The 18,687-nt window shown below is 40.4% G+C and overlaps 1 protein-coding gene across 2 annotated transcripts in view; it reads left to right on the top strand.

Annotated features, from left to right (window-relative positions):
- The window catches only part of LOC129725330 (5-hydroxytryptamine receptor-like), a 396,266-nt gene that overhangs the window by 183,202 nt on the left and 194,377 nt on the right, over positions 1-18,687 (top strand). Inside the window, exon 3 of one of the 2 annotated variants that reach the window (XM_055681007.1) lies at positions 2,094-2,121. The exons of the other annotated variant lie outside the window; for it this stretch is intronic. The gene's annotated coding sequence lies outside the window, so the exon portion shown is untranslated. The remainder of the gene's footprint in view (positions 1-2,093; positions 2,122-18,687) is intronic. 2 annotated transcript variants of the gene reach the window in all.

Below are 18,687 nucleotides of genomic sequence, written 5' to 3'. Positions count from 1 at the left end.
GAGCTATAAACTTAACAGCCATCGAACATCGGTGGAAAAAGTGTATCATGCTAAAAGGAGACTATGGTGAGAAATAAATATATATCTTTTCAAATTGTTGGTGTATACCGCCGATTACTCATGCAACTGCTGGAAAATTAACATTCAGTAACAATTTTCCGTAACTATTTAGGCTTCGGCAGTCAACTTAATCGCACCACTCAGCTGACAGCTTTCACCCATGTTTGACTCCAAACCGTTCCTTCATTCCGAAGGAAAGGCCTGAATTGGTCCCGATAAGGCATTGCAAGCCCCGGTTAACTGTTTTCCATCTTCCAGTCGGCTGGTATAATTTAATACATCCGTCAGGTTCATTAAATTTATAGCCACTTGTTTCCAGCAATATCCTGCAGCCTAATCGGTTCGGTGAGTCGAAATTGTGTCATTTCGGTTAATTGCTGATGCCGACCGAATGTTGCCGCAAAACATCATCCTTCTCGTGCAATTAATCCGCATTAAAACAAAAACTCTCGTTCATCAGCAGCTGCTTCCAGGCGCTTCAGTAAACCCGCAAACCAACACCTCTGCCGTGTTTGCCTCGAACCATATCCGCTCAAATAAATTTCAGCCGAGATTCAGATCAATGCTTTAATCCTCATCACGTCACATCTCCCCTCCCGTGAGTCGGTGCTTCGTGGATCACCGGCCAAAGGCAAAGGTGATAATAAATCATTCAGGATTCAACATAGGGGAGGACTGTACAAAACGCACCAGTTAAGCATTTTCGCGATTTACAGCGCTTCAAATCATTTCAAAGCGACATTGAACGTGTAGGATGATTGTAGGATCTATTTATTGCATGTTTATGACGAAGTTTATTATAAAATACTCGATTTCAATGTAATTTATGGTAAAAATTACAATTGCCGCCAAACAAGCCCGTGACCAAAACGCACCACAACAAAGGTTAGTATGCTTCAAATCAGTAGGCTAATATGCCACTAGCAGAAATCAGCACGCGAAGTGAGGAGCGCTTGAAGTCTCGAAAGTAAAATTAAAAATAATGGACCATGCTTTGCGTTGTCAAGCAATCCCCTGCAAGCTCTTCATAGTGCATTCTGCCCCAACTTTAATTTTGATTGTTTTTAGGTAGAAATTGACGAAAGTTAGTGAAATAATTTGAAATGCTCATAGTATTATAAACTCCAAAAGTGTAAAGGTTAGGGGAACCATAGTTTTTTGTATTATTTACTAGTCAGTTAATCATAAAAGCTTAAATAAAATAAATGAATAATTACATGTTGGACAGAGCCACAGCCAATTACACAGTTTTATGAGTATTTTAGTCATTATGGCACAGTTTTTTATATGAGAACTGTAGAGAAGCTGGGTTTTTTATGAGAAAAGCGAAGAATCTCGTCATAAAAAGCCACATGTGTTAGTATTTTGGGGAATTAATAGCATGGGCCATCTTACCTAACTGGTGCGTCTTGTACGGTTCTCCCCTACGTCTGTTTGCTCGGATGTTAGTCGTTTATTCTTTGGTCGAAAGAACGATTGGGTTGTTTAATTTTGAGTTTTCTATCTTTTTGTTCAGTGCTGTTATCAAAGTCTTGCAGGACAAGAAATAAAACATTAATTTTTTTCATCAAAGATATTTAAACTTGACCCAACCCCTGAACTGCTGACTCAAGCTTGCTCCGAAATAGAACGGTAGTAGTTTCAAACGCCTTCGGCGAGGACACTCGTACCCTTCTTGGCTGGTTGCAAGCATTTGCGTTTGCAAATTGCTACAAAAAAGTGGCAATAAGCCCGAGCACCGCCCGACTTTCCGGTTGTGTGTGTGTGTTTCTTGTTTATTCCACTGTTCCGGTCTGCGCTCTGCTTGAAACGTGACCTGTCTATTGTTGGCCGGAACGATCAATTCTGCCAGCCCACGATTATGGTAAATATTTTTAATTTTCTCTTTTCAAACTGTTCAAATGTTATCCATTGCTGTGTGACGGCACACGGCGGTAGGAAAACATTTCGAAGCCCCCAGCTGGATTGCTGGAACATTCGAGCTGAACGCACACAAATAGCTTATTTGATCCATTTTTTTTCTCTTTTTTCAGAAACATCACCCGAAAGTGCCTGAAAATGGTAGGTTACGAGTAGACATGCCTACATTCAGCTGAAGGCTACTGATGCTACATCATTTTGATTCTGGGTCACAACAAGCAAACGGTTCGGAAGAGTTTTTTTTTTCTTTTATATACGGACATTAATACTGTCGTTGTTGAATTGGAAACTAGTAATATTGAGCAGGTTCTCTGTGTCACACTGTTGCCGGACCAAGGTTTCAGGCATTAATGTTTACCTGAACTTGAGCGAAATTCCATCTGCAAAATAAATACCACAGTTCCAGAAGTCGTGGTCCGTTTCACAATCCTCTTACTAGTGTTATCTAAAAAAACCATCCGTCCGTTTTCCGACTAAATGGATTCGATGATTGCTTCGGTTTGCGCTACTACTCGTCTCAACACAAAGTAAACTAAAAACGGTTCAGCAAAGTGGAATACTTTTATCTCGTCATTATTTCGTACTTTTCGACATAAACGCTTTCTTTCACTATTGGCGGGAGAAAAAGAAATGATGTCGACACAACGGTCTACGGTGACCCCACCATCGCTCGGCACAAACCAGTCAACCAATTTGAGGCGCGTTTTACCCCACACCGTTCCCAGCCGCAGGGTTGGGACAAAAGTTGTCTTCTGGTGAAAATGCGCCTGCATTGTTATTCGAGATCCTTTTCCACGCTTTCATTTTACCCGCTGACAGTTTCTAACGAGCTGGAATGTGAACGGAAATGGGATGGAGCCTTTTTTTATTCGTCTCCATTCTCCACCCGAGTGGTGCTCGGTGTGAAATGTACCTACCAAAATATTGCTACAACCGGGAGCGCGATGGCGTCATGGCAAACAGCTTCAGGACAGCTATCCGCGATGGGGAGCGGGCAATGAGTTGACAAAACTTTCAACGGTTAGTTGAATTTGCTGATAGAAGGAAAAGAATACACTCGGTTCCTTACACTGACTGGAACTCAATCGAGTGTGGCAGCCGAAAGGGGAAAGTGATATCATTTCGAGATATTCTTCGTGATGGTGAAGATGTTTTCTAAATTATGAAAAGGAATAACGAGGGCTTGATCTGCGTGCGATTTAAATTCACTGTCATTGGGTTCTTTTGAGGATCTTCTCTATCTAAAGACATCATCAAAATGATGGGAAAAAATAGCACCAGTATCCATCTGCGACCAATTTAAAAGAATTATTTTCAAGCGATTTTCAGTATTCAACGGGGTGAAATTGATCAATTTTTATAACATTTTCCAATTATTTAGCTTCACGTACATTTTTCCCGAAAAAGTGAAATTATAAAACAAGTACTGGTATGTGCTCCAGTGAACCTCTATGGCTATTGGTGTAATTTCTATCGTCTATTTTATTAAATAAATTCAATAATTCTATAAGGTACTATGAGGTAAACTGGGGTGAAATTGATCACCATTGAAATCCATACATTCTCTTGGCAATTTGCTTTTTTTTCGATATGCTCAAGATAAATGATGATTTCTGTACTGAAAAATATCATTTAAAGCTAGTTTGGAGACGAAAATAACGATATTTCAGGTTAAAATTTGTTTATTTTGGTTCACGAGCTGCTTGTTTCTAAATTTGCTCTTATTTGATCGTTAGACCGATTTTAATTCGGTTTGTTGCAAAAGCTAAAAAAATAGCTCTCAAATTAACATCTTGGTGGTTTCCTGCGATTTTATCAGTATTTCTTTAATAGTATGCAATGATCATTGTTGAAAATTACATTTTTTGAGTTTTTATCAAACTTTACTCACTTCTCCAAAATTAACGTAATTAACCCTCAACTAGGATTACTTAAAGTAAATTCAATACTTTTTGTGGTATTTGGAAACTTGTTTGATCAAATTTGATTGAGTTTTGACTGAGTTAGAAGAATTTTTCGAAAATATGAAAAATTGCACCGGGCATGCAAGGGTTAACTTTGACAGGTATGTGAATCATGCAAAAGTTGCGCTCAAGGACACGTTAACATTGCCTAGTGTTGTAAGAGCAATATCTTTTGATTAGTATTTTTTATCACGAATTTTCAGGTGATCAATTTCACCCCATTCCACGGTACTTGTATTTTCTTAGAAACTAGATGTTGCTACTTACAGTCAGAATAGTTAATCTTATAGCTAACTTAAGTACTAATTGAGCCGTTGCGGAACAGTGTGGTCTAAAGACCCTTTTTTTTTAAAAATGAGTTTTTTACATAAACCGCATCTACTCAAGAAGCTGAAGTTAGGAAACTAGAAAAAATTCTAAAAATCGAACTTTAAAGCTGATTTATAGGTACGATGTTAAAGTTTCGTCCGAAACAGAATGGCAATTCTGTTTCATTTAGCTCGCCAAAAAAATGGTAATTTTATGTATTCACATGTTAAACCACTTCATAACCTTTATATTAGAACATTTTGTTTGAAAGAATCCGTTGAACAGAATTTTATTCAGAGATTTTTCGAAAATTGCTTCTCCTGACGAATATGCTCGATGGCACATAGACCACTCTGGTCCGCAACGGTTCAATTTATGTACACTAAAGTCGCTTTTGCCGCGTAAAAAAACCGCGTGATAATACTACAAGGTATACAGCCCTAGGGTTGTACGAAATGGTGACGTGGGACTGAACACTGTAATTAGGGGATTTTTTGTTACAAAATATACAGAGTCTGCAGACAGAATCAATGTGTTTGCTCAGCGACTGTACGTATTTTTATTTTCAGCCTCCCCGGGAAATCAATTTTTGAAATATATTCAACAACACTCGAAAGAATATCGTTTATACCTGACGATATTATGCCTGTAGTATTTTTTTGTGCAAAAAACATGTCTTTGACAAGTGCTTGTTGAAGAAGCACCAAGAATTTCTCGTAAGACGTCAAAGTCAGAATTAACTTTATATCCTCAAAAACCAAATCCAATAACACTTACGTTATCATAATGAATGGGTTTGTCTTATTTAACTCTGATCAAATCAAATCTATAATATGGATCTTACTTTCAAAATAATATGGAAGCCCTTTCAAAGGTTCACTAATTGGCAAACATAAGACGATATTTTAAACAAAATAATTAACAAGTTCCAGCAAAGAATCCACAATTACCTACATTTTTGTTTTTTGCTTGACAATTTTCTTCATTTGCCTACAACTACATTCGCTGTATGACGAAGACAGCTAATATACGTTTATTATGGTGAAGCTTAGAATAATAATATAATATCATCTAACAATTTTTATATGTAAAAAAAAAGATTCTGAATGCATCTTAGTAAATAAACAAAAAATTCACAAGCATCCACAGGCTCTTACACTTCTATAAATGTATATATTTAGGAATTTACTCTTTCGATACTATCCGGTCATTATTATTTAGTGAATATCGAAGATAAAATTAAATAAATATCAGTTGCAAAATTTTACAATTCTTGTTGAGTAATTGATGGTAATCATATTTATGAGATAAACTGTCAATCACCATCAACAGCAGCATTGCAGTTTTTCCTCGATTGCACACGAATAGAAATATACGAACAAAAGTGTACCACTGCAATACGAGTAGTACCGCTGCAGTACGAACAGTACTGCTGCAGTACGAATAGAAGTGTACCGCTGAAATGTACGAACAGAAGAGTATCGCTGCAATCATAGATGACGAGAGACCTGCGGTTCTTTGCTCAACTGGTACTGATACTGCTTTTACCGGCATGTTTTCTTTCAAGACATCAGTTTTTATCAGGTTCTGAAAGCAGGTTTAAAAATTGTTAAAGAATGGGGATTGTTCCAAACTTTTTAGAAAACTTTTACCTTCGAGACATCATATTAGTCTAAGCTCATGGAAGCAAAAAAAAATTGACCTATTGGAACGGGGAGACTCTGTCAATTTTTATTTCTACATTGATACAGAGAATATCACAGGGAATGATGGTGTCTATTCACGTCGTCTGTGCTAGGAATGCTCGCATGTAATTGGTTCATTATTCGCGTAAATTTGTTATAGAAACTTTTTAACAATTTTACCGCTTAGCAATGAAATTAGAGTGATAACTAACATATTACAAAATTGTTATACATTTTATCTATCCAACAATATATTGGTTATTGTTATTCATCATGTGGTTATGCTGTTATTAACGTTTAAAATCTGACGCAACATTTGCCAGTTTCATTTCCAATTTTACAGAATGCATCCCAGTATAGTAAATAAAGACGTAGTCCCACGTCAAAAACTGCGTAAATTCCGGAATCCGCGTAAAAAAACGCGTAAATTCCGGAATCCGCGTTAAAAAAAAACCAGCGTTAATTCTGCTTTCCAAGTGAGGGAAAACTGAAATCCGCGCGAAAAAAAACCGCGTGAATTCCGGAATCCGCGTAAAAAAGCCGCGTAAAAACCCGCGTAAAAAGCGACCTTATTGTACTACAAGCGCTTAAGGGGTTATATACCTTTTTACTCGAGAAAAAAGAGCGAAGTTTGGATTTTTTTGAGCGTGTAGCACCTTTTTTATTACATGAAAGAAATAATTTCCTGAAAGCTCTGGTAATCAACAACAAAAAAATACGTTTGTGCATAATAAATGCCAATTATTTGTGGAGTAATGACCGTTTCCCCGAAACGCGTTGTTTGCAGAGGTTTGCGGCGTTAACTTTTGAGACCCAGCAGATCAACTGAAATAAAAAATCTCGTATTATTTTATTAGTTTAGAAACTTGCCGAGTATCTGAACAATGATTTTCATGAGTGTTTTTTTTTTTCAGTGCATACGGGAACGTTTTTCTCGAAAATAACATGTTTTGAGCGCTGAAAATTGCATCAAAAATTTTTTCCTGCTAAGTTAAACTTCGTTTATCAAAAAACGATTATCAAAGACCAGGGAATTTAATAACGATCATTTAATAAAAACCTGAATTAATCCACCTAGTGGTGCAGAAACCTTTGTTATACTAACTATTACTTTATACATATTAGGCCAGTCAATTACAATCGTATACCAACGTAAGTCCAACTTCGATAGTGAATGAAATGAATTTAAAAGATAGTTTTCAGAACGTTAACCGAAGACGATCATTGAATTAAAGTTTGACGTGGTTTTCGCAAATAACATGAATGATATCACTGGAGTACATTAGTCTTATTTTTTCGAACACAAACCAATTTTTAAATGCTGGCTAGAAGCAATTCAAATTTTTTTGAGATAATCGAACGTGATAGATGCTGATTTCACACTAGAACAGCGTGCATGTATGTTAGTTTAATGCGGTTCTACTTATTCGCTTTATTTTCAGAAATCGCAGGACCTAGATTTATGAATCAGCATCAAGTTTTTTTACGAATTGAAGCAAACTTCTACAAACCTGCTCTCGAAATATAGTTAAGAATTATACAGGAAAATATATAGCTATTGATGAAAGTTGTCAATTCAATTCTATCTCAAATGCATTTTCTGAAAATGAAGGTTCTCCACGATTTTTGAGAATTTTAAATTTTCAGAGTGTAGGCGAGAACATTATTCCTTTCGAAGGCCTAGGCTGTATGAAAAAATCCGAAATGAAGACTTTTTAAATCTTGCTGCGATAACGGGAAATAACATGGATACTCTGTTTGCACTTAGTCTCAAATTAGAAAGCAATATTTATATCTTACATGAGCATATTGTATCATTCATAGAGATAAGTGACTTTTCACCTGCGCACACTAGTAAACGTGTAGAGTCATTTAGAGAGTCTTTAACACTTTTTCCCTATTTTGCCGATTACGTTCATCAGCTACTTTAGATTCCTGGTTACAAATTAATACATAAAATAAGTGTTCAACTTAAAATTTTCCAGCTGTTACAAACGTAGCATTGCAAACAAAACAGCGATTTATTTGTATTTTTCTCAACGGGTGGTACTAACACATACGTACGTAAATAGGTCTATACAACTTTGGTAAAGCTTTCAAAATATCTGCATCTTTAATTGTTTTACATTTGCACATTGTGGTATCAGATTTTACTACAATGCTTGGCTCTCGAAAGCTGTGAATGTTTCTTACTCTTCGCAAATCTAGGTTCAACGTACAATTTAGTATATATTTTATAAGAAGTGAGGACGGAAGCTTCGGAAGAAAATGAGCTAAATAAGCATTGCAGTTTCTTCTAAAATCTGGTTCAAATTTTCAAGAAAAATCTGAAGGGTAATTTATTTACACAAGTTAAAACGCACTACGAAGAGTGTAAAGATTATGAAAAGTAGTCGATGATCGTTGATTTTCTTTGAGAAATAAATGCAATACGAAAAAAGAGGGATAGAGAAGAAAAAAGAGCAGTGAGAAAGAAAAATTATCCAGAAAGTAAAATATCCCATGTCTAAAATATAATTTGGTCAAAACTTTACAGTTCAAGCAACCAATAAAAGATCGCACTCAGTATGATTTCCAAAGAGCTCTAGGGCTTTCATTTGAGCATGCGAACATCAAAATCGGAAAAAAAGCCTTCTGTAAAAAGAGTGTTTTTTTGTTATTTTTCTTTTTTGGGTCGTTTCTGATATACTACACATATAGACAACATATTTACACATACATACGTACATGCACATATACACAAACATACATAAATTGTTCAATTCGTCGATCTGAGTAAATTGGTAAACAACACATGGCTCTCCGTGCCATTAATTTTGCCTTAAAAAGTTTAATGTGTCATATAATAAATACCCTGTGATCAATATTTTAAAATCCAAGCCACTAATCAAAAATCCACTCGGTAGCATTCTGGGGGACCACAGTAGCTTTCGTTTGCGTATAAGATCATCAAAATCGGATATTGCGTTCTATAAGAAAGGTGCGTTAGTATTTTGCGGCACATACATACAGACAACATACATACATACACACACATACATACACTCACACATACACACGAACAGACATTGCTCAGTTCGTCGAGCTGAGTCGAATACCGGTGTATACCGGTTCGGCTCTCCGGGCCTTGGATCTATTTTGCGTTTTTCGACCGATTTTATAACCTTTGTTTAGTATAACATGTAACCTGTGCGGTTACAATTTTAGCATCGAGGGGAAAATTTACTTAATTATGTGTAACGCTAACGTAAAAATAACCCTAATTTTGGGTGCCGCTGCGAGAGAGTGTAAAGTGAAAATTACCCGCATTTGGGCACTCCCGCAGCAGCGTGCACTTGTTATGACAGTTCTCACCACTTGCGCTGAATATCGTTCACGTAAATTCGTTTAAATTCGTTCGTTTTTTCGTTGGTGAACGATATTGTCGCGTTTAGTAGGAGCAGTTTTAAACACTACCCCGCCGGAGTTCGTTGCAGCAGGAACTGTTGGAAACGGCCATCCCGACAACGAGAAGCAACGTCCCCGCAGCACCCCCACCACCGACAGCAAGAGGAAATTAGGAATAAAAAGCGATAAGTGCTTATTTTGTATGTTTTTTTCTCTGTGTTTTAGCAAAAGTCCGAAATCCGATAGAGGTATCTGGCCACCCTGTAAGGGTTTCGCCGGGCAAATTTAAGTGTGTACAGGGTGACCCCCTGTTACAAGTGGCGCACAGCGCAAAAAAAAACCGCACTGAAAAAAATATTTTCCTTAGGAAAAATATTTTTTTCTTTTTGAGTGTGGGGTACCTCTATCAAAATTCGGATTTTTGCTAGAATTTTTGTTACGCAAGTGGTGAGGTTTCTTCCGCAATATTGTTCGCGGTCGTATTGTTCATTTAAATTTTATTGTTATTTATATTATTTATTAAAATTTATATTTTATATATTTATCATTTTTGTCTTCTGAATCGGTGATTTTGCGTTGGTTTTGGTGGAACTGCCAGACTGAGTCTTTCCCAGTCAAGGTGGTTGCCAACCTTTAAAATTCAATCCGTTTCGAAACATTTATCCAATTCAGCTCAAATTCCTGAAATAAAAGGGAATCGTTAGTGGGCGAAATTAATAGAAAGTTTCATACCGTGTCAACACTTAATGCTTTGTGCTTTTGAGTTCTTTTCCAAGAACATTGAGAAAATGGCAATGATGGTTGAAGAGCTCAACAGAGCTTATTGGTTGATGCGGGTTGACCATTTGCATTTCGACGAGCTAGATTTTGAGTTGAGCTCGCGGAATGTTGTCGTCTCGGCTGATTCGGATCCATCTGGGGTTCAGCGGCAGCGTCGTTTACGGGGATTGTTGGCCGAAGAACGGTCTTCTCCGGTGGAACGCTTGCGCGTGTTTCATGGGGATGCTGCTAAAGAAATGGAGATCTGCCTTGGGAAGTTGAGTTCCATTAAGGAAGATCTCCGTTATAGATGCCCAAACAAGGAGGTTTACCGAACAAGGTTACTCCATCTGGGGTCTCGACTCTAGATAATCCAAAAATATACAGCAGGGGAGGTCAACCAGGAAATTTTGGGTTTGTTGGCTGAAGTTGCTGCTACATATCAAGAACATTTTGATATGTTAGCAGTACTTCCCTCAATTGAAAATACTGGGGAAGGTGGAGCAGGTTTGGGAGATTTGCTGGGCACGAACGTGCCACCAACACAAACGGCACCCTTTTCCCCGCAAAGTGTAGGATCTGGTCCGCTCGTAGGAGAAGATGTTGGGTCTGTCTTGAGCGAGTTAAGGGACGAGATTCGACTTTTACTTCAACAATCCCAACGAGATAAAGCTCTAGCGGCTGAGAGGTCTGATAGCCTTTTGGAAGCTACTCAGACGCTAATGGGCGGGATTGCTTCACTGAACACTATTGCTTCAGTTTTGCGAAAGACGGTTCAAGAAGTTGTCTCACTTCGTGAATCCGTCAGTGAACTTCGGGCGCTGGTACATTCTAAACCAGCTGGCGTTCCCGAGATTGATCTGCAGACCGATCTGGACGAAAGACGGGAGACGGACGAAATCGACGAGCCAGTAGAACCGGAAGTACATGATCCACCACTGGCGCCCACATTAAACCAAACCGTGGTGGAAAAGTTACTCCTGGACTTGCTGAAAGATCGATGTCCGTCACTTCCGATTGAGAACACGAAACCAGCTTTACCAGCCATTCAGTCCCAGGCCCCAAAACACCATGGGAATGGAAGGTCAAGTCCGACAGGTGGACGTTTTCCTTTGCCCAATCGTACGGGTAATGAAATACCATCCTGCTCGGGCTACCATTACAATCGTCGACCACAGCGTGTTTCCGATTGGAAAATCGAGAAATACGCTGGGACAGATGATGGGCTAGGACTGAATGAATTTCTGGACTCCGTTGAAAATTATGCTCAGGGCGAGCAAATTTCAGAGGAGGAGCTGTTCAATTCTGCAATGCACCTACTCACTGACAATGCTCTTACTTGGTATCGGGCTATGAGATCGCAGAACAGGCTTTACAACTGGAACCATTTGGTTTGTGAGCTTAAGGCAAATTTCGTTCATCCGGAACTTGACGCCGCTCTTAAATCAAAGTTTCCCAGCGCCTGCATATGCGAAACGAGTGTTTCCTGGACTATTTCCAGGAAATGGAAAAAATATTTCGTGCTATGACGGTTCCCATGACACCGAGCGAAAAACTCGACGTGCTCAAGCGGAACCTCAGGCCGGACTATAAGCAAGTTTTAATTTCAAAGCCAGTAAGTACGCTTGCAGAATTGATGACTTTAGGTAAATCGATTGATGCGTACAAAACACCGATTTACCGAAAAGTGTTCGGTTCTCAAAAGGAAGTCGCTGCTTATTCGGTAAATCCGCCGGTTAACCCCTCGAAAAAGGACCAGCCAAACGGAAAGGGAGGTGGTTCGAATAACAGCCACGTTGAAACCAAAACATTTTGGAGCAAAAATTCCCAAAAGGATAATTTTGCTTCCAAAACGCCGTCTGAAAACACGAAGAAAAAGCCAGGTGTTCAGACGGAAAAGAATCTTGTCGAGAGAAATTCAAAACCGGAATCCAAACAAAAGCCGGTGATTTGTCTCGACTATCTGGTGGAACAGCATCGACCTCCTAGTCTCGGAGTCTGTTACAACTGCGGTGGTACTGGACACGAGCATGAGGCGTGCAGAAATCCAAGACGAATCTTCTGTATTTTGTGTGGATTCAAGGGTTTCGATGTCTCTCGCTGTCCCTACTGCTTGAAAAACGGGATTCGTACCAACTAAAGTCGCAGTTGTGTAAGGATGTGCGCCCCATAGAAAGCCTAAAATTAGACCCCCAAATTTACAACAGTTTTCGACCATCTCATGATGAGGGTTATCGTGATCCGTTGTTTGTTGAAACCATCATCCTCGATGATCCGTCCAATAATCGTCCTTTCGTTTTTATCGCAGTATATGGCCATTCCTTCAAGGCTTTGCTCGACAGTGGTAGTAATGCCACCATTATCACCGAAAAGTTGTACCGAAAGTTTTCCAAAAGTCCATTGAAAGGTTTGGAAAGACCATTTGAACTTCGTTCAGCAAATGGACAGACCTTACCGATCCTTGGACAAATATATCTTCCGTACACTTTCCAAAACAAGACAAAGGTTATTTGCACCCTTGTAGTGGAGCAATTAACAGTTTCTTCAATACTCGGTATGGACTTTTGGCGCGCCTTTGGACTAACACCCGAGTTGCAAACTTGTGCTCTGTTGAACTCAGGTTCGGAACGGGACGAAGAAGTAGAGATTGATGTTCCGAGTGAGTCTATACTTACTCCGGAACAGATGGCCTGTATCGCACAGGTTACGACCTGTTTTCAGGCTGTAGTGCCCGGAAAATTAAATACGACCTCGCTAACAGAGCACAGGATCGTAATTAAGGAAGAATTCCAAAGTGCCGCGCCTGTTTGCCGATATCCTTATAAAATGAGCCCAAGAAAACTGTCTAAAGTCTGGGAAGAAGTCGACCGTTGGCGTTCTATGGGTATTATTGAAGAGTCAGATTCCGATTGGTCTTTGAATATTGTCGCTGTGACCAAACCAGACGACTCTATTCGGCTTTGTCTAGATGCCCGGCCTCTTAATGAGCGTACAGTACGTGATGCATACCCTCTGCCCCATCCCGGGCGCATTTTAGGAAGCCTGCCTAAAGCCAAGTACCTGTCTACAATAGACTTAAAGGAGGCTTTTCTCCAGGTTCCGTTGGCTAAGGGCAGTCGTGAGTTTACTGCTTTCAGTGTGCCCGGCAGGGGTATGTTCCAATTTACTCGTCTACCCTTCGGTCTCGTTAACAGCCCTGCCACTTTGGCACGTCTGATGGACCAGGTGTTAGGACGAGGAAAACTGGAACCGTACGTCTTCGTTTACCTCGATGATATCATCGTGGTAAGCGAAACGTTCGAGCATCACCTACAATTACTCAAAGAGGTCGCCAAATGTCTAGCCAAAGCCAATCTGACGATAAACCTGGCTAAATCCCGTTTTGGGGTTCCAGAGTTAAAATTTCTTGGCTATTTGTTGAATCAGGAAGGTCTTAAAGTCAATCCTGACAAAATTCAGCCGATACTCGATTACGAGCGGCCGGTGACGGTTACTAAACTGCGCCGATTCCTTGGAATGTGCGGTTACCACCGGCGTTTCATTGATCGGTTTAGTGAGGTAACCGCACCTTTGACCGACCTCTTGAAAACAAAGGCCAAGAATATTGGCTGGAACTCCGAAGCAGAACTCGCGTTCCTGAAGGTAAAGGAACTTTTAGTCACTCCTCCAGTGCTTGTCCCGCCAGATTTTTCGAAGGAGTTTATTCTGCAGACAGATGCCAGTGACACCGCTGTCGCGGCTGTTCTGGTGCAACAACATCCAGAGGGGGAAAAAGTGGTAGCTTATTTTTCACATAAGCTAACCACTCCCCAACGGAATTACCACGCTACCGAAAAGGAAGGTCTGGCGGTGATTATGGCGGTTGAACACTTCCGAGGTTACTTGGAAGGTTATCATTTTCGACTTGTCACTGATTCATCAGCCATTACCTGGATACTGAAGACCAAATGGAAGACACGTTCGCGCCTGAGTCGGTGGAGTTTGGAACTACAACTCTACGACATGTCCATTGAGCACCGGAAAGGTAAGAACAATGTCGTTCCGGATGCCTTATCCCGTGCTGTAGCTGCCATTTCGGCATTGTCCACTTCAGACTGGTATTGTTCCATGAAGTCTAAAGTTTCAGCTAATCCTGATGATTATCCTGACTTTAAAGTCGAAGATGGTAAACTTTTCAAATACGTGGCCTCGAAAAGTGTACCATTCGACTCTCGGTTTCGTTGGAAATTGCTCCCAACTCCCGAGTGTCGAGAAGAAATCGTGCAACATACCCACGATGAATTGCTTCATGTGGGTTATGATAAAACGATTCACGAGGTTCAAAAACGCTATTTTTGGCCTCGTATGGGACCAGAAGTTCGCGAATATATTCGCCAATGTGGGACCTGCAAAGAGATAAAAGCACCATTTACCTCAGTCCAACCAGAAATGGGTCAGTCACGCACAACCGGTGCACCGTGGCAGATGATTTCGGTGGACTACATAGGCCCACTTCCTCGAAGCAAACGAGGCAATCAACACTTGCTAGTCGTCCTCGACGTCTTCAGCAAGTACGTAATGTTGACCCCCGTTCGCAAAATTTGCAGCGCCTCACTTTGTGCGACCCTTCGCGAACAATGGTTCAACCGCCATGGAAGTCCGGAAATCCTGTTGAGCGATAATGGTTCGACGTTCATCTCCAAAGAATTCAGCCGGTTCCTAAAAGAAACAAATGTTACACATTGGCTGAATTCGAGATATCATTCGCAGGCTAACCCGGTAGAACGAACGAATCGTTCTATAAATACGGCAATACGCGCGTACGCCCGCACGGACCAGCGCAACTGGAATGCCCGCATTTCTGATGTGGAACGCATCTAAATACCACGGTTCATTCGTCTACCGGGTTTAGTCCTCATTTCGTCGTCCATGGTTGCGAAATGGCATCAGGGGATGACTACTCCAGGATTTCCGGGGAGGGTGATCTGAAATCAAGACAGGACCAATTAGAGACAATCCGGGGTATTGTGGTTAAAAATCTTAGTAAGGCCTCAGAGGGTGCTCGACAGCAATACAACGGGCGACATCGCAAATTTGCGAACCCGTTCGCGGTCGGTCAAATTGTTTACCGACGAAACATGAAGTTGTCGAAGGCTCTCGAGCCTTATAACGCTAAAATTGGACCACAATACTTACCGGCGAAAGTTCTCGCCAAAAAGGGGTCTTCGTCCTACGAGCTGGTTGATCCTACCGGGAAAAATCTTGGTGTCTGGCCAGCAAATCTTCTCAAACCAGCATAAACTGGTACAATTTTATACCAGCGGCCTGCCTTTAAACGGATTGTTCATTTGGGAACATTTCAAAGGCGACCGCCGGATTACATTTGGGACTGTCGGTCCATTTATGCGTTGCTCTACCTACTTCTAGTGAATAGTAAAAAGGGAGACTTACACTGCCGTTAGAAGGTTCTTCATTACCTTCGTTGACGTTTTGCGTGCTTCGCACTAGTGGCGGAGTAATAAATCGTTCCGCTGAAGTTTTGCTTTCTGTTCCAAAATCAGTCGTGACGGTGTAGAGTTTAATTATTGCCGGAATAGATTTCCGCGCCTTTTGGAAAAACACCCACGCGCAGGCACTTGGAAACAGCAGGCAAACAACCGAAAACATATCACTTCGTCTTGTTCGGGGCCATTGACTTAGTTTTCACCCCTCTTCAGCGGGGCCTTTTTACAAATTTTTGCCTTGTTTGGGCGTTTCTTCTTCGCACAAAACACTTTTCCCCTATTCTATGGGGATAAACACGCACGCGCAACGTATTTTCGCCGCGAGAAACCGTCGCGAAAACCAAAAAAATCGCGAAAACCGGAATGTGATCGGCGAGTTTCCATTCCGGTTTGTTTACATAAAATATTCATTGATCATTCCGCATAGGAATGACGTCATCGCCGGTTGTCGTCTCCAAACGATGCCGTGCTGCCAGAAACGATAAGATGGATTCGGATTAGAAACTGATCGTTTGTGGTAAGGCAATGTAATGTATGTACGGTGCGGCCGAATGTGGATATGTATGAATGCGCGTCATCGGAACCGAATGTTGTGTATTCGGAGTCTTGCATAATACTGGGGTTTCAGATTTTAACCACCAGGGTGATAAAATTGAATTCCTTAGGGAATATTTTTATTATTTACCGCATTATGCGAGAGACATTCTTTGGTCCCTCTCAAACGTCTCAGTATGGGAGATGCTTTTGAGATGAACAGGGACAGAAGGACATGGTCCAGAATGTTGACAATGACGTGGGATGGGTGCCAGAAGGAGTGCGTGAATGTGTGATTGGATATGCATGAGGGAACAAATAAAAGTTGACGTGGTTGAGTGAGATACAATATTCCAGAGTTAATTCGAAAGGTGAGTCGAAGTGCAAATGGCGATTGGAATGAAAGGATATGTTTGAAAGAGAGAATAGAATGAGTGGTTCGGAAATTAACTCTAGCTCAGGTATCGAGTGTTGGCACCGTAAGAACACGAAAGTTGGACAGTCGATGAAAAAAAAAACCGACAACCGTTCCCCTGCAAGTCAGAACCGTACAAAATTAGTACTGGGACTTGCAGTATTTTGGGAAGATGAGTTGTCTTGGAAAATGGATTAGAATTGGATTACAAGTTCAGGTCTTGATTGGGTTAGATGAGAGCTGACTGCTTCTCGCTTTGCGAATGCTTTCAGAATTAGCACTTCACATCAAGACCAAACAATTTCAACGATTCGGAACTCCGGTCGATTAGTTTTTGGAATTGTTTGCTTGTAAATTACGGAAGGAATGATAGGGATAGCAGACTTTGTACATATTTATTTATTTTTGACGTTGACTAACGTCTATATCGAAGTTAGGCCCCTGAATTTAAAAATCTAGTAATTCAACCAGGGAAAACCAGAGAAAAGTGGTCAGGTTTTGAGCGCTTATTTTGCAGTCATCTATAATCAGGTTTTCGAGGTTTTGGCATCAATCGATCAGAAATTCTTTTACGGTTAAATTTATGTAACAAAAACAAACTATTGTTTGAGATACACTATTGAAAAATTGGTAATTAATATCGATTGTCTAAATCATACCGCGCAGCCAATCACTACCTCTCTTCCCAAGCACAGTCGACACTAACGGATACAATCGATCTGACTTTGTTGTTGTCACTTTCTGTTTCCGATGTTTATGCTGCTGCTAGCGGAAAAAACCTTGTAAATATGCATCTTTTTGTTGGTGTTAATTTTACGACAGCGGCCGGCGCCTCATCATTCTGATTCCAAAACCGCACCAGTGACATGCGGACGCTAGGTGATAGCAGCTGAAAGGAGGAAATACAAAATAGTACCGGTCATCTCGTGCCGGTTTCACCCGTAATGCTGGTGGCTTTAGTAGTAAATGGCTACTGCAAAACACTTAAATGGCTGGAATTCTGGACGGACTAACCAGGAAACTATAATCGGCAACTGGCACCTTTTGGTGCCTCGAAATTTTGGTACAGAAGCGGCTAATTGAATTTTCTGTTTTACCAAATGCTACTGCTAGCGGAAAAAACCTTACAAAAATGCATGTTTATGTTGATGTTAATTTCACGACAGCGCTAGGTGTTAGCAGCTGAAAGGAGGAAAGACAAAATAGTACCGGTCATCTCGTGCCGGTTTCACCCGTTATGCTGGTGGCTTTTAGTAGATTAACCAGAAAACAACAATGTTATCGGCAACTGGCACCTTTTGGTGCCTCTAAATTTTGTTACAGAAGCGGCAAATTGAATTTTCTGTTTTACCAAATGCTGCTGCTAGCGGAAAAAACCTTGCAAAAATGCATGTTTGTGTTGGTGTTAATATTATGACAGCGGCCGGCGCAGCTTTCAAGAAACATTTGTCTCTACCATTCCATCATCTATGTAGCCCATCCCTCTTTCTATTTATCTGACGAAGCCTTGGTATAAAACGTATCGTTCGAACATTTCACCCCATCAGTTTCATTATTAAACCGTACCGGGTACATACGGACGCTCGGTGTTAGCAGCTAAAAGGAGGAAAAACAAAATAGTACCGGTCATCTCGTGCCGGTTTCACCCGTTATGCTGGTGGCTGTTAGTAATAAATGGCTACTGCAAAATACTAAAATGGCTGGAATTCTGGACGAGAATAATCGGAAACTGGTACCTTTTGGAGCCTCGAAATTTTGTTACAGAAGTTTTGTAAAAGAAGCGTTGCAATTCCCTCTACTATTTGCTTCAATGGAATATTTTTTTTTAAGAATACGGTAGTCAACGTCATGCGGTCGTGTCTTGAATACCACCCTCCTACTTTTTTGTTTATTTGTTAATTTATTTATTTATTTATTTGTTCATTAACTTATTCATTCCCCGTTTATTATTGTTATCGGTGTTAGGTGTTAGGTTAGTAGAAAAAATTGCTGTCAATTTTTTTTCCACTCGGTGTGGGCGAGATTGTAACCTGTGCGGTTACAATTTTAGCATCGAGCGGGAAATTTACTTAATTATGTGTAACGCTAACGCAAAAATAACCCTAATTTTGGGTGCCGCTGCGAGAGAGTGTAAAGTGAAAATTACCCGCATTTGGGCACTCCCGCAGCAG

This window comes from Wyeomyia smithii, chromosome 2 (assembly GCF_029784165.1).
Source record: "Wyeomyia smithii strain HCP4-BCI-WySm-NY-G18 chromosome 2, ASM2978416v1, whole genome shotgun sequence".
Lineage (NCBI taxonomy): Eukaryota > Metazoa > Arthropoda > Insecta > Diptera > Culicidae > Wyeomyia > Wyeomyia smithii.
Note: the sequence above shows the minus strand (reverse complement) of the source record. Positions and strands in the feature narration are given on the sequence as shown.